The 23,201-nt window shown below is 40.2% G+C and overlaps 1 protein-coding gene and 1 non-coding gene across 14 annotated transcripts in view; both read left to right on the forward strand.

The window, feature by feature from the left end:
* Tpd52 (tumor protein D52) overlaps positions 1–23,201 on the forward strand; it is a 103,457-nt gene that overhangs the window by 23,525 nt on the left and 56,731 nt on the right. The window lies entirely within an intron of this gene.
* Positions 6,342–6,448, forward strand: LOC113180172 (U6 spliceosomal RNA). Its single transcript, XR_003300438.1, has one exon. It is a non-coding gene; the product is annotated as a U6 spliceosomal RNA (small nuclear RNA).

The raw sequence follows: 23,201 nt of genomic DNA on the forward strand, positions 1-23,201 counted from the left end.
TAAGGTATAGATAGGTGAGGGAGGCCAGGATGTGTTATTTCGAGTGGTACTCTGTATAATTATTAATTCAGAATAAGCTTGTGGGTGGCCTCCTGTTAAGTTTTAAAGAGTTGTGATTAATATATGTTTTAAGGGAGCCAAACTTTTAGTTGGGGCCACCCTTATGAATTCAAGAATGGTAGAGCCTCTTGGGATTTGTGGCAACAAAAGCAAATAGGAATGACTTTGGGTCTTCAGGTTGCTGCTTATACCTTCCTATTCTGGGCACAACTTCTCAAAGGCCCAGAGAGGGGAAGGGAGTGAATGATTTGACAAGCTTTGTTCTGGGTGTTTTGTTAACTTCTAGATGGGTGCATTTTCTCTCTTCAACAGCTGTCTCAGTCATTTATAGGTGATCCAAGGGTCCAAGAAGTGGATACTTCTTCCTTGCTCATGATCCATAGTGGAGTCAAGATGGAAACCTGAGTTGGTTGGATTCTTAAGTGTGTGATCTATGGCCACTACTATCAACCGTCAGCTGTGGGAAGATCTGGGTAGATGACTTGGTGGGTGGTGTTCTGTTGCCTCTTGACCTACCTGCCTTTACCTCACTTCCCCTGTGAACATGTGCACCCATGGGTATGTATGAACACATAACTGAACATGTGTACAGAGGCCTTAGCTTTTTCTGGATTTTGGGCACAGCATCATCATCATCAAGATGATGTTTCTGTGAACTATTTCTCCTTTCCCACTGCTTCTGGTAGCAATATAAGAGAGGGGAGGGGTAAGAAAGGTAAGCAAAGATTGAGTTCTGGGAAGGACCTCTCTGAGTGTGCTTTTTTCTTCCCTCTTTCTTCGACCCTCCATGTTTTTCTCATGTGGTCCCTGATTAGAGAAGGTCTCTCCATGGTTAATCAAGTCTTTTTATCATTGGGAAAAAGCCCAATCCTAATGTAACATCCAGCAATGTCACTTCCCAGTTTTTTCTTTACGCAGGTGTGGGTGAGTCTCTAACATAACCAGGCCAAACTGCTCTTGGTGAGAAGAGATAGGCTACATCCATGTCTTAATGTAGGGTGGGATGCAGGGCCATGAGCCTTAAAGCAGAGTGACATCAATGTTAAAGACTGAGCCATGCAATTTGAGTGAAGAGAAAGAAGTAACTCCTGAGAGTGAGATTGCAAAGTATTGTCATAAATGATAAGCCACTTTTCTTGGATCACAGTGTTGAGAATTTTTGCAGGTCATCCTAGGGAAGAACATTCTAGATAAAGGGGATATGGAGCTTGTCTTAGTGTCTGTTGCTGCATAACATACTATTCCCTTCCAAAACAAAACAAAACCTAGAACATTGTTACCTCTCGCGGTCCCTGCAGCTCAGGAGCTTGGTGTGGAGCTAGCTGAGTGGTTCTGGCTCAGTGTTTTCCTGGAGGATCCAGTAAAGCTGTTGGTTGGAGCTCCAATCATCCCAAGGCTCAGTGGGACTGGAGGATCTACCTCCAAGCTCACATGGGTAGGCCGTGTCAGTTCCTTGCTCCTGGGTCTCTCTGTAAGGCTGTATAGGACATGGCTTCTCTCAGGGTCAGTGATCTGAGAGAGAACCTAAGGACTGTTTTAGTCTGTTGGTTGCACAGATCAACCCTGGTACCATGTGCAAAAGGCCTACTACACAGTGTGTATATCTCAGTGATCTTGGGGGCCACAGAGATGATGGTCCAGGTGTGCGATGTATGTGGGGAGAAGACACACCTACTTTAGCTAGGACCTAGGGGCTCAGGAGTGATGTCTGGAAGGTAAAATTGATGCTGATGAGTGGTTGAGTTTTGTGGGGTGTGGAACATGTGGAATTGACCTTCAAGTAGCTTAGTCTAGTTGGGTGTTAGCATTTTTTGTGTAACTGTGATCCATGTAGGAAATTAATACACATGCAGAGGTATGGATTGTAAGGATGAGAGTTTGGAGGTCACTGGGAGCTAAGAGAGTAGAGCAGAGCCAGGTTTGTGTGGATGGGGTTTGGTCCAAGTGTGGCTCACCTTGGGTTTTTATGCCATGGACTGCTGTGATTGTGCACATGAACACACACACACACACACACACACACACACACACACTTGTCTAGTCATTGAAAGAGCCTCTGCTTGTGTGTTTTCTTGCTAGGATGATGGAACTTGTAGAATGCTAGTGTAGAGTCAAGTTAAGTGGTCACTCTAGTTGGTTTGGGAGTGTTGACCCCTCTAACTTTTCTGGTTTTAAGTGGTGCAGAAGTTGGAGCTGGTAGGAAATATGTAATTTTCTAGATTGCACTTCTACTAAACCTTTTAATTTATGTTATATTGTTTAGAGTTTGTTACCACATGTGACCAATTCACTTAAAAATAGATGACATGAGGGAGTTGTGTTTGTCCAGGTCATTGTTAATTTTAAGAGACGTGTCCTGCACCCCGGGAGGTCTTAACCATTGTTACTTATGTGGATTACTTTTCAGTAGTTAGTTAATCTCTTTAGGTCATTAACAGCTTAGAGATTAAGACACAAACCCACAAAATACTACTTTGTGCTTGAAAAAAAGAGTTAATGTTCCTGGAAAAAGCAAGCTGCTTTTTCTAGCTAACAAGGTAAAGCCGGTGTTCCTAGTGGCTCAGGTTATAAGACTGGATGAGTCAGGAGTGATGTCATTCTGGGGGGCAACTGTCGAGCAGATTAGAATTTTGCTTCAATTTAATTAAAAGATTCTAACTTTAATATACCTTCCCATCTGAGGGACACATATGTACTTTAGGTTCTGTTCCTGATTTTCCATGTAATCTGGGGAGAACTCCGGACTTTGACATCGGGGAGGGCTCTCATTCTTGCCACCAAACAAAGGGAAAGCATTTATACGGGACATCGGACCAGTGTCTGTGTGTCACAGGCAGGCCAGTGCCGAGAAAATCTCCAGGGTTTAGCATAAAACAAAGGCATGCTTTGTTGTGTTGAGAGCATAAATAGCTTGCTCTTATTTTCCTTTTTTTGAGTCAGATATGTGGTTGGAATTGCTTAACTGTAACACGGTGTCTGCTCAGTGAGCCGGTTTGTTCACTTTTCCTACACAGGCAGAAGAGCTGGTCTAGGGGTTCAGCCTGGGTGACTGGGAACCAGGTGTCACCCTTGAGTGACAGGCTCTCCACTTACAACTATCCTGTGTACCTACCAAGATGGTTGGAAGAATTGAAAAATAGCCACTGTTTTATAAAATTTGATTTTGTGATATGACCATTTTCCAAGAGACCTACACTCCTAATAAATTTTTAAATGTATAATATAGTATTGCTAGCTGTAGTATTTGAGTGCATTTTATAAGTTGTCCAAGCACAGATACATTTATTGTTGCATATTATTTTTTTTAGTTGTAATTGGACACAAAACCTTTATTTTATTTATTTATTTTTATGTAGTAATGAGGATCGAACCCAGTGCCTTGCACGTGCTGGGTGAGCACTCTACTGCTGAGCCACAACCCCAGCCCTGTTGCATATTATTTTAATAGTTATGCCGATTTTTTTCCCCCAGGGGAAACCTTACCTCTGCTCTATAAGTTGCATATGCTCAACAGTGGGTAATTATTAACTGTACTAATCTAGATCACATACTGTACAGTCTTTGGATAACATGAATAGTTTATAAGTTTAAATGTTCTTAAAGTTTGTACATATGAAACTCTGAAAAAAAATCTTTTTTTTTTTGTCATAAGATCACTATCCCGGACTGCTGATGGGTACAAGTTTCTCTTTGGGGTAATGAAATGTTCCTAAAATTAGATCCGGGTGACGGTTGCACAACTATGAATAAACCCTTTATAACCACTGAATCGTACTCTTTATGAAGGGTGAATTTTACAGCGTGTGGATTATGTCTCGGTAAAACTGCTGTTAAGAAACAAAACACGTCCCTAAACGTTACTACAAAAAATCCCCTCATTTCTGGCCTCTCGGTGTCTAAGACACAGTAAGCTATTCAGCACATACAGGTATCTGAATGTTGCACAGTATTTTAGTCCATTTTCTGCTGTTGTAATGAAATATCTGAAACGAGGTAATTTCTAGTGAACACAGATTTCATTCAGCTCGTGTTCGTGGGAACTGGGATGTCCATGGTGCAAGGACCTTCATGCTGCCTCGTCCCCTGGAGTAACGTGGAAGGGTGAGAGAGAAGCCAGAGAGTGCTGAACTTGCTCTTATGACAGATCCATACTTGCAGTGACAGATCACCCTCTTCTCTGATAATAAAATCCATTCATGATTGCAGATCTCTTGTGACCTAATGACCTCTGATGAGGCCTCACTTCCCAGCACTGTTGCATTGGGGATTAAGTTTCTAACACACGAATTTTGAGAGACACATTCAAACCCTAGCAGATAATGCAGTTGAAGTAATCCAAATGGCACAAATAGGTCAGAGTGGGTGTAGGGGCTGTAAGAGTGGGAGTAAAACTCCCAGGGGAGAGAAAGGTCCCAAGGGTGGCAGGGATGTTGGCTCAGAAGGAAGACAGGCCTCATCCAGATGGGAAGACTGTAGTCGAGTCTGGATGCAGGTTGGACACAAGTCCTGTGTTTGAAAGTTGGGTAGTATTTTATGATTCCAGTCCTGGTTACTGGGGTCTTCTACATCAGGGTGGGCTTGAGGCTGGAGAAAGCTGCATTTTGTGGAAGTTGGGGAGGTGAGGATGGGGTGAGCCATAAGTTCTCCATTTGCTATGTCTGGGTCCTGGCATTGCAAGGTGATAGATAGCCAAGGGGTGAGGGGAGGTAAGAAGTGGAGCCACACCTGGGACTGGACAGTTGTTGAACGGCCGACTGGCAGCTTTGGGAGTGTGGGAGCTATTTTGGGGGTCTGTTTTAGTTTTTTCTTTGTGGTATTTTTATTTTTGATAACTCTCCATAAAGGAGTACCTTTTCAGTTCCCTTGGTGCTGATAGCCCTGTACTGGGGTATAATATAGCTAGTGCCTTTTCAGATTTCCAGTTGCAAAGCTTAAGAGTTTCATTTGAGCACCTGCAGAGGCAGATGACTAAGATTTAGGAAGCCACACTTCCCCTCCTCGGGGGGCATTCAAATTCTCTTCCTGTTGGGTTTTATGCAGTAAGCTTTCAGATGGAAGATTCTGTCACTTGGCATTTTATTGTCAAAGACAGACCTTTTAAATGTAGTCTTTTACTGAGGAATATTTAAATTCTGAAGCACCCTCTTTCAAAGGACAGAATCGACTAGCACCATAAGGAACTTGGGATTACTGTGTGAGTCCTACTTCTGAGGGCTTCCACCCAACTTGTTTTTGTGTTTATGAAAAATAATACGTGCTCAAGGCAAATAAATTCAAATAGTATAAAGTGGTGTGCAGTTAAAAGCCAAACTCTCTTTACCTGGACCCGTTTCCTGCAGATAACAACTGTCATGATTGGCCTTTTGGGTGTCTCACCAGAAATGTCCAGGCACGTAATGTGGGCAGCCACCTGCTTGTCCCACACATTGTCTTGTACTTTGCTTGTTTTAACTTCCTTGAATCTTGACCATTTTTCCTTATTTGGCATGTAAAGATTTTTTTTTTTTTAAATAACCCTATTGAGGTATAATTTGCCATAAATAATTACCATATAATTTACCTTAAAATTTGCTTTTTAATGAGGAATTCATTGGAATTTAGTAAACTTAGCATTGTGCAGCCGTCACCATAATCCTTTTAGAACCTTTCTGTCGCCCTGTGCCTGTTTACAGTCCTGCATGTTCCTACCCCTAGGCAACCCCTAATCTACTTTCTGTCTCTGTAGATCGATTTTACTCTTTTAAACAGAAGCTGCTGGTCCATTTTGTGGAAGTACAAAAATGTACGTAACTGGTCTCTTTCCAAGCAGATTTAGTTTTTTTGCTGATGTATTATTCTAAAGCTTTCCTACTTCCTCCTAAAAATGTTTTGACAAGATGGAAATTTTGCCTTTCAGCCACACTTTGTAAGATTGATAAGAGAATTTTAGCTGAAGTTGTTTATGGGTTTTCCAGTCATTAACTGTAGGACTAGGAGAATTTTAGGGCCTGGATAATTATCTGCATTTGAATAGAAACTGCCTGAGGTTGTTCTTGATTAGGTAGAATTCCATGCATTAAATGTGTATTTTATGGATGTGGATGAAGTGGAACTAAGTATTTGCACATGATTGAGGCTGAAGGGAATTTATTATTTGGGTTTTCACTTTCATCTCTAAGTAGGAGGATTTCAGGAGCTGTGGAATGTTCAGGCATATAATTAAGAATATATTTTTCTGTGTATTGGGACCTATTACTGGGTGATGACTTTTGACCAATTGTTTTTTTAAGAAACAAAGTAGAGTGCTCCCTTTGGCAGCACATATACTAAAATTGGAACGATACAGAGAAGATTAGCATGGCCCCTGCGCAAGGATGACACACAAATTCGAGAAGCATTCCATATTTTTTAAAGGAGAATAAAATCATGGCATTTGCAGGTAAATGGATGGAGTTGGAGAATATAATACTGAGTAAAGTAAGCTAGTCCTCCAAAACCAAATGCCTGAATGTTTTCTCATATATAAGGATGCTGCTTCATAATGGGGATGGGGGGGCATGGGAGGAATGGAGAAACTTTAGATAGGGCAAAGGGGAGGAAGGGGAAGGGAGGGGGCATGGGGGTAGGAAAGACAGGGGAATGAGATGGACATCATTACCCCTGAGTACATGTATGAAGACACGAATGGTGAGTGGTGTGACTCTGCTTTGTGTGCAGTCAGAGACATGAAAAGCTGTGCTATATATGTGTAATATGAGTTGAATCTCATTCTGCTGTCATGTATAACAAATTAGAATAAAAAAAGGAATAGAACATATAATAGTAAAATATTTTACATGTTGTGGTGGTGAGCCTTGTTCTCTGAAACTTGAGATTTAGTTGTGTGTGTGTGTGTGTGTGTGTGTGTGTGTGTGTGTATGTGTTAGATAAATATCAGAATCAAGGGATCTAACAGGTTATATTCAGGATTCCTCCACATCTGAGTTTTCTGGGTGTTGGTATGGTAGGATGAGAAGACTAGGATCCAATGGCTAGTGGTTTTTTTTTTTTTTTTTTTTTTTTGAGAGGGAAGGGTACTGGGGATTGAACCCAGAGGTGCTGTACCAGTGAGCTACATCCAGAGCCCCTTTAATTTTTTATTTTGAGGCAGGGTCCCACTGGGTTGCCCAGACTGGCCTCCAATTTGTGATCCTCCTTCCTCAACCTCCCAGATCACTAGAATTACCGATATTTGTCACCGTGCCTAGAAAGTGGTTACTTGATTGAGATAAAAATGTGTTGGGGTTATCTAGGGAAGTCAGTTAGTTAATTGTGGGAACTGAGAGGTGAAAATGACACTTCCTGTGTAACCACTTTTCTTCACCAAAATAATGAATCATTTCAAATGTTCTTGACAGGAGGCTTTGAGTGATTTCTGTTTATCAACCAATCACTTCTGGAATTTTTGAAAATATTATATAGGAAATCTAGACTAGGAAAGATTTTAGAAAAAAATAAATTCATTAGATCTTATGGTTGAAAGTAATGTGAATGGCCCATCCTGTGCAGGTTTCTATCTGAGGTATGCATCCTTCTATCATATCTGTTTGATATTTCTACATACCATATTTGTATATATCAGTCAAAAGGAAAGTCATTAATTCCAGGGATCCCAGTTCTTTAGTTTCTTCATGTTGAAGATTAGGCTTCATATGTCTCAGTTTTCTGGATTGGGTAACTGTATTACTTATCACTGTTTAATAGATTATCTCAAAATTTAGTGGCTTAGGCATCAAATATTATCTCAGGAATAAGTTGAGAATCTTGGATTGAATTATCTGGATGGTCTGGCTGAGGGTTTCTTATGAGACTGCAATCAAGTTGACAGGGCTGCATTCAATGGAAGGTTGCATGGGCAAGAGGATCGTCTTTTAAGATGGCTCACTTACATAGCTATTGGCAGGAGACCTGCGTTCCTCACTGTGTAGCTTTCTGCATGGAGTTGCTTGAGTGTTTGCATGACACACTCTCACATCAAGAGTGAGGGAGAAGGGCTGTGGATGTATCTCAGTTGATAGAGTGCTTGTCTGGCATGCATAAGGCCCTGGGTTCAATCTCCAGCACGCACACACAAAAAGAAGAGGTAAGAATGTCTTTTATGATTTTACTTTGAAATATGTATAATATACTAAGTATATTATATATAATCACATGTATAATCACTTTTGTATTTTATTGGTCACCCAGACCAACCCTGATACAATGTGGGAGGGTTTACCCAAGAGTGTGAGTACCAGCAGGTGGGATCGCAGGGGCCATCATGGAGACTGGTCACCATAGCAGCTGACTAGATGATGGTTATGGTAGTGTTCTAGGAGATATTGGTGGGATCTTGTGATCCTCCTGAGCACAGTTCAACTTGACTGTCGATGATGAGTTGAGTTTGGCTGTGCTGAGCTTAATATACAGTTGTGCATTGCTTGATAGGGGTATGTTTTGCAAAAGATGTCTTTAGGTGATTTTTTTTTTTTTTTGCCTAATACCATGGAGTGTGCTTGCACAAATATAGATGGCATAGCCTACAGCATACCTTGGCTAAATGGTGTGGCATGTTGCTCCTAGGATGCAAATCTGAATAGCTTGTACTGTACTCAGTACTGAAGGTAGTTGTATACTAAACATAGAAAAGGTACAGTAGAAATTATGTATAAAAGACACACACACACACACACACACACACACACACAAAGTGACATACCTGTATAGAGCACTTAGCTTGAATGAAACTTGCAGGACTGGCAGTTTGCTCTGGGTGAGTTGGCGAGTGACTGGGAAGCGAAGCCCTAGGACTCCACTGTACAGTGCTGTAGTACTACGGTATTTATAAAAAGTTTTCTTCAATAGTAAGTTAACCTTAGGTTAACTGTAATGCTCTTACTTCATAGATTTTTAACTTTTAAAACCCTTTTTGACTCTTGTAATACCACTTAGCTTAGGGCTGGGGTGTAACTTAGTGGTAGAGCACTGCCTAGTGTGCACAGGATCGCTATGCTAGATCACATAGTCATGTGTTGCTTAAAATTGGGGGTAATTTGAGAAAGGTATCATTAGGCAATTTCATTTTTGTGTGAATATCATAGAAACTGCTTAGAAATTCAGACAGCTACCATGTCTATTATGCAATATGATCTCATGGATCCACCATTATGGACCAAAACATCATTATGTGGCAATGACTGTGTTTGAATGACTGCAACACCCCTTAGGGTTGCAGTGAAGATCATGGGAGAGAGTACATGTAGATCACAAAGCCTAGTACCTAGTGCATGGCAAATGTGCAATTAATAGTGCTGTCAGAGTTCCCAAAATAGAGATGACTAAGTAAGACTGTTAAGGTAAATGGCTGCTGCCCCTAAGCCATGACCATGGGTCAGGGTCCACACTGTATCTGCCACATCATTGACTGTACAGAATATTAGATATAGGGAAATGGTTCTTATTATTTTCTGTCTGGATGACATAGAATAAATGTCATTTTCTGTGTCTAGATGATTTCCCCAATTTAAGTTTCAACCATGACTCCTGGTGCCCTGAGTCATTGTCATCTTAGGCTGCATCGTACAAGAGAAACTTAAATGCTTAAAAATTATTCTTCCTTGGTGTGTATTGACTGTTCTCTTCCTCTTTACCTGGCTTCCTCAAGATGTACCAGCAGTTCTTTTCCTTTTTAATGTTAGTGATACCAGCAGTTTCTGGACTCCAGATTGAAGAATGGAGACAGGGTCTGCAGCAATCCATTAGGATAAGGTGGTGGTGTCATCTAGGCCTAAGGTGTGGTAGGAGGAATGGAAAGAAACAAAGCCGAAGGATTTGGTTGTGCACTAGCTGAATTAGTGTATGGGACCAGGAAGTTATAAATAGGGTGACTGCAGAGAGTGCTGTGTGTGTGTGTGTGTGTGTGTGTGTGACTTGAATCCAAGGACATTCATCATTGTGCTACATCCCCAGTCCATTTTATTTATTTATTTTTGAGACAGGGTAACTAAATTGCTGAGAGTCTTGCTAAGTTGCTGAGGCTGACCTCAAACTTGGTGGTCTTCCTTCCCCAGCTTCCCTAGTTGCTGGGATTAGAGGCATGTGCCACCATGTGATTATGTTATTAAGAAACCAGAAAGAACAGAAAGGAAAAGAGAAAAGAATATCTGGTTTTGGAGGGGGAGAAGTAAAATTCAGTTTAGATTTTACATTGAAGGGAATGGGTGTTATCCACCCGATGGTTTTACTGGAGATTATGACCCCAGATGGCTATAATGTTCCTTGATGTTACTCTTTGAACCTCTTGCGATTCAGAGGGTATAAAGTTCTTACAGATAACATCTTGAGTTGGTCCAGGAAAAGGGATTTGTGGTTTATGGAAGAAAGGTAGAGAATAATTTTTCCCCCCAGTACTGGAGGTTGAACCCAGGGAATCTTTACCACTGAGTTACATCCCCATCCCTTTTTATTTTACTTTGAGACAGGGTCTTGCTTACTTGCTTTGGTGAACTTGTGCTCCTTCTGCCTCAACTTCCTGGGTAGCTGGGATTATAGGCATGCACTACTATGCCTAGTAGAATAAACATTTTTAAGCACCAAGAATTGTTACTTCTGAGTGTCATACTTATTCTTCATAGCAATTATATAAAGTATATTGGCTACCCTAGTTTTAAAAATATAGGAAAAATGGGACTGCAGTTACCAGCAGACCTGTTCAAGGTCACAGAGCTAGTAGATGTGGGAGCTAAGATTTGCATTCTACACTCAGTTTTTATCATCTTTTGCCCTTCATTTCTTTAGCCACTAGAGGATGTCTTCATGTGGTACTCTATCTCCCAAAGGGCACTGTTCCCTCCTGCTATTGAGGCTGGAGACTGTGTTTTCTTTTGTTAATCAGCAAGAGGTAGCAGCAAATAGCAAATGGAGGTCTGGTTTCAAATCCTGTCCTTCAAAGCCTCTGGCACCATCCACTCCTCTTCCCTCTTGGTCCTCTCCAGCCTCACCCTGATATACTGAAAAACCAGGAAGGACAGTTCTGTGTGGCTCCCACCATTGATTGTATTATGTCAGTGTGGAAGAGGGAGGGTTGGTTGGCAGGTAGATTTTCTCACAGGCTCCTAAATCCTCTCTCGCAAATAATATCAATCACAATTTCCAATAACTAATTCTGGAACATTTGCCATGTATGGAAAGATTTGTGGATACAGAAAGAGTTAATCCTTTATAGCAACTGAATTAGATTTAAATTTTTTTTTTTTAGTTGTAGATGGGCACAATACCTTTATTTTATTTATTTATTTTTATGTGGTTCTGAGAATCGAACCCAGGGTCTCACATGTGCTAGGTGAGCACTCTACCACTGCCATAATCCAAGCCCCTGAGATTTTTATTGTCCCACTGTAAAAAAAAAAGTTGTCCATGGACCTTTATTTTACTTATTTATATGCAGTGCTGAGATTCGAACCTAGGACCTCACACATGCCAGGCAAGCGCTGAGCCACAACTCCAGCCCTATTGTCCCACTTTTATTGAAGAAGTTTGTTTCACCAATTTACACATTTAGTAAGTGGTAGATATTTAGCAGCATTTGGCATCCCTGGAGTTTCAGACTTTGATGTTCTGTGCTAGGACGCTGAGTTGTCTCTTCACATGAAACCTCTTCCAAACAAAAGCCATTTCATCCACAGCTCTTCTTAAATCATTTGGTTTTGATGGCTGCTACGTGGAGGAGCCGTAAGGGCATATATGGTTGAGACAACTAGTGGTTCTCCTCTCTTAGAAGGAATCTTCTTGTAGGTATTGCTGGGGGGCCTGAGCTCCAAGGAAGACTAAACGTGGCCACATCTCAACAATGTTGGGTGAGGGTGGAGGAAGTGAACTGCTTAGTAGTGGCCCAGGGACTCTATGAAAGCTACCTGATAAGTGTACCATTATACCTGGGAAGTTGTGCTGAAGTCTTGCCCAGGAGGAGTGAAGGGCTTAGGAGACATACTGATCTTCTGAAGACACCAGGATATTAGATGAGATTAGCATTTAAAAGGGAGTCTCAATTATTCAGTGTACCAATTAATACTTGAGGGTGTTCATGTGCTAGATATTTTGCCATGAAATGTGTTTACTGTGATTAATAAAGCAGGTTTATCAGTATAATGATTTATTAGTTCCAGAGGAATATACCTGACAAGCAAATGGAGTCATTGGTGAGTTTGCTCCCCTTCTGTAGGTGGCCAGTTTTTACTGGCCTCCTCATCTTAACACCAGGCTTTGTTCTTGACCCTCCTCTCAATTTTCTGTCCACACTGGCCCTGTAGGTGATCTTACTTAGTACCAGGGCTTTGAATACCACGGAGACACTGACTCTTCAAGCCAAAACTTCACCCCCTCCCAACCCCCCTATTCCTAGAAGTCATTGTTGTGGGTGGGAAGAAAAAATAATTCCCAGGACTTGGGAGAAGACTGGTTAAACCACTTTCCCCCTCCATTACCCTCTTTTTAAAAATGTTATTTTAAGTATGGTTAAAATTGTTCCTCTTCATAAACAGAAGCATGAAATCAGATATTTTATTTCCCAGCCCTTAGGCAATACTTAGTGTGTTGATGACTCTTACTGGGGAGAAAATGTCAGGATTTATCTTCTTTGTGGGTTGGATTAAGGGTGAGCTGTAATGTTGAGGGCAGGTGAGGTTGGATTCTAAACAGTTCATCCTGGAGTATGCATCTTAATGTTTAAGTCGTTTCAAACAATGTTTCTTCAAGCTATAAATGTGAAAACAATTTGGCTAGTGTATTGCTGATGATTTGTCGTCTCCGTCTTGTCCAAATCAACTTAAAAAGTAGCTAAAGCTCCCTACTGTGGGTAAGAGAAGTGTCCTGGATGGGCGGCAGTGTGTATCATGTCCTGAAGGTTACCTAGCTCTTTGTAATACTGCTCAGTGACCAGGATGATGTAGTAGTAGGTGGACTGCAATGGGGTTGGTAACAGAGGCCTAAGAGTCTTGTGTGCCTCATTAAAGAAGTAAATTTGGTCTTAAGGGCCATAGAAGGTCTTTGTTTATAACCAGGTACTACAAAGTGAGTTAAAATTTGGTTTTGTTTTTAATAGAACTGGGGATTAAACCCAGGAATGCTTTGCTACTGAGCTACATTACCTTTGAAAAATTTGAGACAGTCTCAATAAGTTGACCAGGCTGATCTCAAAGTTATGATTCTCCTGCCTCAGCCTCCCTATTAGCTGGGCTTACAGACATGTGCCACTGTGCTCAGAGAGCCAGTTTTTAAAAGTAGTGGCGCACACCTATAGTCCTACCATCTTGGGAGGATTGCAAGTTCAAAGCCAGCCTCAGCAAAAGCAAAGTGCTAAGCAACTCAGTGACACCCTGTCTCTAAATAAAATACAAAATAGGGCTGGGAATGTGGCTCAGTGGTTTAATGCTCCTGGATTCAATCACCAGTACCAAAAAAAAAAAAAAAAAAAAAAAAGATTTTCCAGCCTATGATATCAACGTCCTATGCTTTTATAGGTTGAGTATCCTTTGTTTGAAATACTTGGGTTGCTGCCCTCCCCTTCTCTTCCTCTTGTTAATGTAAGTGAAATCAGCTGTGCAAACTGTGGCACATAGGTGGTGGTTCTTTAGTGGTAAATAAAAAACAATAACGAAACATGCAGCTAGAATACAAGAGCAGAGAAAACCTACCAGCACTTGGGTGTGACTCAGCTGACAGATCTTGGCGTTGGTGTTTGTGTCACGTAAGACTGGTTGTTATTTTTACAATAATAACAACTATTTAAAATTTGTTATTTTAAAAAAAGACTTTGTGTTTGGAGCCAGGCAGATATAATAGTGGGGAACAACCATGAATGTCTTCATTATTCATAAACTCGTATGCCTAATATAGATAGATGAGAATGAGGAAATGTCAGAATCCTGCTTATACATTAAGTTCTTGAAAATAAGTGAGGATTATATTACAACATTTACCTTCAAGTTACAAGTCAAACACACTTTCCACAGGCCCTCGGTGCCTCTCTAGTATTATCTAATGTCTCGCTTTCTTTCTTCTGTTCAGTTCTCCAAGAGGTCTGCTCTATCTTCACTTCCTTACTTTCAGCTCTGGTCATTAGACTTCTTCCTTCTGCCACTTTCCTGACTGCTGTTGTCCACATCCCGTCTCCTCCTGCTTGCCACTGGTTTGGCCTTCCTTATGTTATCAGACATTTCTGTTGCGTGGGGTGCTGTTTCCCCATTCTTCTTCTTGAACCTCTATTCCAAAATCTTTCTGGTTGAACTTGTACGGTGTTGCTCATACTACTTGGATCAGTTCTTCAAGACGACATTCTCTGTCCGTCCTTTACAAGTTCATGGTTCTCTGTCTCCCTGGGTGCATTCTGTCAGAGCTTAGGCCTTTCTCACAGTTTTAGCTTCAATTTTATGCTCATGATTTAGAAACCTGTTCTTTGGCTGTTCCTCAGCATCCCATTTCCAACTGCTCATGTAGTATATCTACTTGGATATTCCTTGAACTTGATCAAATGAAATTCAGTTTTCTTTAAACCTTCTTAACCTTTTGCATTCTTTTTTGTTTGGTGACACCACTGTCTAACCAGTCTTTTGAGAGTCATCCTTCTCTCTTTTTTTAGCTTCTGTGTGCAGTAGTTTAGTGTGTAAATTTTATCTTCTGAGTCTTTCTCAGCATTCACTTTACTCCTATCATAAGCCATCAAGGATCCCCCCACCAAAACCACACCCAATCGTGGAAATGTGAGAGCTCTCCTAGCTGGTCTCTCTGTCTCTGGGTTTGGTCTCACCTGATCCTCCAGTCTCCAGAGGCACTCACCTAAGTGGCTGATCCCAGTGTGTCACCTCTCTGGCTTCCGGTCTCCAACATATAGGTACTTTCCTTGCTCCCATCTCCACTGCCCTTTGTCTGGAGCCTCCTGGTCCCCTGTGTTTGCCTTCCCTCTGCTCCTGTGCCCCACTGCTCTGGCCCAGGCTTGCGTTTTCTGCCCTTGGGTAAAGCTCAGCACTCTCAGCCTGGCAGGGAAGGTTCTCCAGACCTTACTTTCTAACCTAGATAATTTATTCCTGTTCTTAGAATGGACCTGTCTTTGTGTGTGTTGCTGTCTATTCAGTCCAAATGCTGCTTCTTATTCAAATGCTGTGCACTCCAACCTGGCTTAATCATATTTTTTTCTGTTTTGTTTTGAGATGCAGTGTATTGCAATAGATTTGAAAGCCCTCCTCAGGGTGTAAGACTTGATTCCTGGTTCTCATGAGAGGACTCCCCTGTGATTTTAGCTAAATTAAATGAATGGTTTGATCTACAGTGTTCTCATGGATAAAATGGCAGTGATGATATAACAACATTGCCTCAGAATTTTTTTTTTTGAAGCTGTGAGTATATTGAAAACAAAAGGGGACTATATAAGGTAGAAATAATAAACTGATAAACATAATCCTATAGCATTTATTATTTAACTAATAATAATGGAAAAGGAAACTTTCACCTATGTCTTATTACTCATAGCTCTAGGACCTCAGCCATAAAGAAAAAGGACAAATTCAGGGCTGGCATTGTAGCTCAGTGGTGAAGAGCTCGCTTGGCATGTGTGAGGCACTGGGTTCCATCCTCAGCACCACATAAAAATAAATAAAGGTATTAAAAAAGAAAAGAAAAGAAAAAGAAAAAGGACACAGTCAGATTGGATCCCTGGTGGTACCTCAGGCTGAGAGTAGAGGGAGACAAAGGTGGCCGGCAGGGCAGGCTAGGGTCATGAAGGCTGGGTTAGGTCTGGGATTGGATTGTTTTGGAGTTAATTACAGGTATTCGTATAAGAATGTAATCTCAGTTGGAATTTCTTGTAGAAAATGTACAGAGTTTAGGGGGAGATAATTATAAGATATTTCCCGAGTGCCTTTTGAGGTTTCATAGGATTAGCTTGTATGGTCTATTTGTATGCTTGACTACTTCCACACAATGTACTTGTTAGTTTTGCACTGTGGCATTTGTGAGGATTAATGGCTGCATTAAGAATAAACCCAAGACTCTGAGAGATCATTGTGAAAACATTGTCAAAATCCCCAGTCTCTGTGGCCATAATCTTTTGATCGAATTGAGTAATGTGGCTTCTTATCCTTTGCGGAGAAAGGTCTTGTCCTGTCATGTTCATTGGGGACTCCTGCCATTCTTGCCTTTTCTGGACTTGTGAAAGGGTGGCAGATTTACTGCATTCATCTTAAATCCTTAGTTTTACATTGATTATTTGTTCCTGTGAAAAATGATAGAAATGTTGATTCCAGTTGTCTTGGCAAGATATATTTGCAAATTTGTATGGGTAAAGGAAGAGAAAACCAATATAAACAGATTTTGAATTTTTATTTTACTATCAACATTATATTTAAAGATGTGTGGCAGGTGAAGAAAGCCTGCTTCATTTTGAACTATTTTTCTTAGATTTTTCTAACTAAAATGATTATAATAAATATTTGTTTATATTGCTCACTAGAGAGGATCAAACACTTTACATACCAAAGCTGCATTTCACTTCTGTACATATATTGCATTTTAGCACCATCAGTAACTTCCTGAATCAAACTGTAATTCAGTCCACACATGATTTTTTATTAACTGGTCCCCTCCCACCATCTGTTTTAGAAATGTATACCAAGGCCCCCAGTGGATGCCTGAGAGTATATACATGGTGTCAAACCCTGTATGTGTTGTTTTTTCTGTACATAAGAGTCCTATGATAAAATGATTTATAAGTGAGATACAAATATGGGGAAAAAGGCATACTCATACATTGCTGGTGGGAATGCAAATTGGTGCAGCCAATATGGAAAGCAGTATCCAGATTCCTTGAAAATCTCGGAATGGAACCACCATTTGACACAGCTGTCCCTCTCCTCAGTCTATACCCAAAAGACTTAAAAACAGCATACTACAGGGACACAGCCACCTCAATGTTTATAGCAGCACAAGTCACAGTAGCTAAACTGTGGAGCCAACCTAGATACCCTTCAGTGGATGAATGAATAAAAGAAAAGTGTCATATATATACAATGGGATTTTACTCAGCAATGAAAGAGAACAAAATTATGGCATTTGCAGGTAAATGGATGGCGTTGGAGAAGATAATGAAGTGAAGTTAGCCAATCTCCAAAACACAAATGCCCAATGTTTTCTCTGATATAAGGAGGCTGACTCATAGTGGGGCAGGGAGGGAGAGCATGGGAGGAATAGATGAATTCTAGATAGGGCAGAGGGGTGGGAGGGAAAGGGAAGGGGCAAGGGATTAGCAAGGATGGTGGAATGTGATAGACATCATTATCCAGCATACATGTATGAAGACACGAATTGGTGTCAACATACTTTATGTACAACCAGAGATATGAAAAATTATGCTGTTTATGTGGAATAAGAATTGTAATGCATTCTGCTGTCATTTATTTAAAAAAATAAAAAAATAAGTGAGACACAATAAGTTTAACAACAACTAATAATAAAACAGAGCAAATATTATCATATACTATAATAAAAATTATTAAAAACTTAAAAACTAATTTAATTCTAATTTTGTTTTTTAGGATGTTTTCGAATTATTATTCTATGTATGCTGCAAAATATATAAACTCAGGTCTGTTGTAAACATTTTCTATCACTCATCTTTTAACATTTTTTATTATAATATTTTATATGTAGTCAAATTCGTTAGTCTTCTAGTAACTTTTGAATTTTTAATCTTAAATCATCTATACTCAAATCATAAATGTAATATCTGATAGATTTTCTAGCATTTTTCTTGTATAGATTTTTCTAATGTTTATGTGTAAGTTTTTTATTCCATCATGAATTTCTGACTTAGGCTGGAAAATGACTTCTTTTCTCCTCTCATATAATATTTTCATATATTAGTTATATTTTCATATATTAAATTACTTTGTAGTCATGGAATTATTTCTGAATTTCAGTTTGTTTCTATATTTTGTTTATTTTGATGCTAGCATTGTATCTTTAAATGCCATATAAACTAAAGCCTGTATTCCTTCAATTAAAAAAAAAAGTTTATATTTTCTCTTACATATTGTTACATATCTGAAACAAATTTTATGTGACTAGCAAGGTATTAAATAAAAATTGAAACCCTCTTTCTTGAACCTCTTCCTTGTTCCCTTCTACCTTTCTTTCCTTTCCTGGGATTGAACCTAGGTCCTCATGCATACTAAGTATATGCTCTACCACTGAGCCCCATGACCTGCCTTCTATCTTTTATTTTGTTGTATGTGCTTTTGGTGTCATATCTAAGAAAACATTGCATAATCCAGGCCATGTAATTTATGTCTGTGTTTTCTTAGAATTTTATAGTTTAAGCCCTTACATGTAGGTCTTTGGTTCAAAGTGTGTGCTTTGAGGAATGGATCCAGTTTTGCACTTTTGTGTGTGGATAGCCATTTTCCCCAACCATTTTATGAAAAGTCTATTTTCTTTTTTTAAAAAATATTTTATTGTTGTCAATGGACCTTTATTTTATTTATTTATATGTGGTGCTGAGAATTGAACCTAGGGCAAGTGCTATTCCACTAAGCCACAACCCCAGCCCATGAAAAGTCTATTTTCATCATTGGATCATCTTGGTATCTTGTAAAAAACCAATTGACCTTAAATGTGAATTTTGCCTCTGTACTCTTAATTCTTTTCCAAGGATCTGTATGTCTTATCTCTAGACCCATGTCCTATTCTCTTGATTATATATAGTAATGTGGCAAGTTTTGAAATTAGAAAGCATAAGTCTTCTAATATACTATTTCTCAAGATTATTCCAGCTATTTTGGCTACTCAATTTCCACATGAATTTTAGGGTGAACTCTTAAATTGCTGAAAGGAAATCAGCTGGGATTTTGATAGGTATTACATTGAATCTGTCAAGTGATTTGGAACACCATCTTAACAATATCATGAAATTGATGCACCACCTACTGCGTTAACAAGGCACCTCCATCCTAACATATTAAGTCTTCAGATCCATGGGTATGGGGCATCATCCCACCCATTTAAGCTGTCTGATTTCTTTCAAAAATATTTTATAGTTTTCAGAGTATCAATTCTGCTTTTCTTTTGTTAAAGAAAATTTGCTGTTGCAAATAGAATTTATCTTAATTTCATTTTCATATTATTCATTACAATTGACCAGATACTTGACAACTTTTATATATTGGTCTTACTTCCTGTAAGCTTGCTAAACTTGTTATGTAGTTCTAATAGTTTTTAATGGATTCTTCAGTTGTTCTATATATGAGATAATGTTATCTGTAAGTAGAGATTATCTTCTTCATTTACAAAACAGATGCCTTTCATTCACAATAGGTTTGATACTGAAGGTGAAAGTGTTGTGGTATAATCAAGGCACTCTAGAAAGAGGGATACATGAATAAAGGCACTGAGGTAGGAAAACAGAAAGTTGAGGAAATGCCATCACCCTGGATTTCTGGGTCTCATTTAGTGGAATTAAAGTTAAAGGTCAGTTAGGACCCAGTTTTGGAGTGTGAGGAATCCCTGAGAGGATGTCTGAATTTTATTTATAAGTATTGGAAAGCTACTAAAAGTTTTGAGCTGGACACTGACACGTATGTAATCCAACAGATTTCTGTGTGTCAGGTACTGTTGTAGGCACTTTGAGGTATGTGTGTTTTTTTTTTTTTTTTTTTTTTTTGTGGGGCTAGGGATTGAACCCAGGGCCTGTGCATGCAAGGCCAGCACTCTATCAACTGAGCTATATCCCCAGCCCAACTTTGGGAATGTCAATAAGGAAAAAAGGAAAAAAAAAAGGAATAAAAAAATTCCTGCTGTTAGAATTTATGTTGGGAGAGACAGACAATAATGAAGATACATAATAAGTATATCACATATTAGGTATATATTCCATTATAAAACTAAATAGAGTGGGGCGGTGAGGTTGGTTGCACATGTAGGGGCTTTAAGGTAAAGAACATAGTTGTGTGATTTGAAATAGGTGGTCAAGGTAGAGTTCAGAATAAAGGTGGCAGATGATAGAACCTAATAGTTCCTCAGGGAGGACAGTCTAGAAAGCCAGGGGTGGTGTGGCATGAGGGGGCAGGTAGGTGGAAAGTCTGCAGGCAGGCATGTGCTGGAGTATCGTATGACCTAATGTGATGCTTTAGTTTTGCAAGTGGAATTCCTGTTCCACTTGGTTGTGTATTTTTATACCTTAGCAAAGTCTAGCACTTAATTACCCTGATCAGCTCTACTTTGTTTTTTAGACTTAAGAGAAATACGATTCTTAAACTGTACGTATTGTTTACTACAGATAGGGTTCAAGTGTTTCTCGAAGTGTACTCATGGACTATCAGTATCAGAATCACTTGGGAGCCCAGTTACAGATCCAGATATCTGGGCCCTGTCTTGGGGGCAGAGCCGAATGGTAATTAACACAGGCTCCAGAGAGTCAGCCTGCGTTCAAATCCTGGATCTGCCCCTTACTCGGTGGTCTTGGGCCAGATATGTAACCTTTTGGCACCTCTCTAATGGTACTATCTCGTCCATAAAATTGTTGTGAGATTAAAATGCTATGAAGTGCTCAGAGCACTGCCAACAGGCAATGCCTTGTCATTACTAAGTGTTTGATACTGTTGTTTTTGTTTTTATTGGCACATGATCTCTGAAGATGAGACAAGTAATTTTCAGACTCAGCAGTGAACCTGTTGGTTCATTTGGCCATGTGCAATGGGGTATGCATTATTGCTACTTCTAGAACTACAGTAGTATGGTGTCTTTGTTTTAATATGAACCAACTAGTTTTTAAATTTCCCAGATACAGTGGTTTATTTAGCAACTGATGCCATTGTTGTGGTGTGTATGACTGCTAAGCATGTTGTGCTCATTTCCAACAACCCCATGAAATAGGGAGATATTAGCTTAATTTTATAGATGAAAAACCTAGGTTCATGGACGAAATGACACGGCCAGTGACCTATGGAATGCCATGAATATTTTATTTTTCCTGACTCCAGAGCATCCACTCCTTCCTTGATACTGTCTTCTACTTATTACCCTCTGAATCTTGTAAATGTGTACTTTATAGTCAGATGTGTTGAGTCACATCATCCTATAGGATTGAGAACTTAAGAAAAAAAATATATTTTTTTGGATCTTTACAAGTGTGGTGAAACAGCACTGGAAAAAACCAAAGTATTTTTTTTTTCCATTCTCACGGTCACTCAGTCTACCACAAAATGCTTTTGTGACCAAATGTGTGTGAGCTTTTCCCACCCACAGATTTTCCAAGTAGCTCTGCAGTGGACACAGGCCTGGTGTCCTCTGATTGAGTTCATTCTGACACTGTGTACCTGGAGGTTGCATGATTACACAGGCTGAGAGCTCAGTCTTCTAAGACACTCTCCTGCTTCAGATGCCAGTCCCAAGTCTGGGCCACTAGGGCTTCTAACTGACCAGCTCTGAATTGTAGTTCTCATAAATCTCTTAGTAATTTGCTTGAGTAACTAAAAAACAAAACAAAACAAAACACCTCAGAAATACTTTACAGATAATTTCCCATTTATGACAGAGGTTTCTCATGCATAGCCAGAGGGAAGGGATGCATAAGGTGAAGTCCATGGGAAGGGGCACAGAACTCCATTTCCTTTCCATCTGTGCCATGGTCCAGGAACCTCCCCCTGTTCACTTGTCTGAAAGCTCCCAGAACTTGGTTCTTTGGGATTTTTATGGAAGTTCCATTGTGTAGGCATGAGTGATTGAATCATCGGTCATTGTTTTATCAGTCCTCAACCTGTAGCCCTTCTCTCCTTCCTGGAGATCAGGAGTAAGACTGACAACCCGCAAGTCACATGGTTGGTTTGCCTGACTACCTGATCCCTTCCTAGCTAGCTAGGGTCCCCCAGCCACCAGCAAAAGATAGCCCTCTGGAGATTCCACGTAGTGTAGGAACTGTATGTCAGAAAAAGGGATGAAGACCAAATATATATTAATATCATAGTAAGATATTTTTGAAAACTGTTCTATTTGCGAGTTTCCAGTACCAAAACTCACTACAAGGTGTTTTTCTGCCCCACCCCCAGTACTGACACACCCAGGTGGTAGACAGCCTCCAGGATGCTATCCAGTGATCCAGCATTCACTCCTGGATATAGTCCCCTGCCATGCACTAGACTAGGTTTAGTTTGTGTGTGACCAGTAGGATATGGCAGAAATGATGGCAAGTGACTTCTGAGATGGGGTTATAAAAGACTGCAGCTTCCATCTTGGCCTCTTTTTCTAGTCACTTTCTGGGGGAAGCTAAGTGCCAGGTTGTGAACACCTCTATGAAAGGCCAATGTGGGGAGAGAGAAAACCTCCAGCCAGTAGCTACGTGAGTGAGCTTGGCAGTGGCTCCCCCAGCTGGACTCAAGCTTGCCTGCAACCTCATGAGATCCTCAAGTAAGAACCACCCAGCTGAGCTATTCTCTGATACCTCGCCTTCAAATTTGTTAAGCAGCCTTGGTACTAGCAATCCTCCAATTCCTGTTGCAAAATTACAAATTACACCCTTTCTCCCAGCATTCTAGAGTTTCTCAGTGCTTGCCTCTCTCCTCTTCTTTTTCTCATAACATTTCATGTAGTTGCCTAATTTACTTCTTTATTATGCCTGTTAACCTAGACCATCTGTGTTCTACCTGTTTTTCCACTGAATATGTTGTTGACTGCGTTGCTGTTGCTAAAACTTGAAAAGTGAATGTATTAGTGAAGCCCTCAGTGTGTGGCAGTACTCTGAGCAGCTTAGTGATGAAGTGTTTGTGTATGTGTCAACTTGAGTGGGCCACGGGTTGCCCAGACTTTGGGTCAAACAGCCTGGATTTGTCTCTGAGGATGTTTTTGGATAAGATGAGTGTTTCAGTTGATAGAGAAGTAAAGCAGACCTCCATCCCCATGTGGGTGGGCTCCCGAAATCCACTGGAGGCCTGAGGAGAATAAAAAGGCTGCATTAGAGGGGAACCCGTGGGACCTTTCTTCACCTGTCTTTAGCTGGGACCGTGGTCTTTTCCTGCTTTCAGACTTTGACTGGAAATTAACATCCTCGCCTCTCCTGGGCTGCTGGCTGGCCAACTACAGATCTGGGGATTTCTCAGCCTCCAGAA

Source organism: Urocitellus parryii, chromosome 7, assembly GCF_045843805.1.
Source record: "Urocitellus parryii isolate mUroPar1 chromosome 7, mUroPar1.hap1, whole genome shotgun sequence".
In the NCBI taxonomy this organism is placed as follows: domain Eukaryota; kingdom Metazoa; phylum Chordata; class Mammalia; order Rodentia; family Sciuridae; genus Urocitellus; species Urocitellus parryii.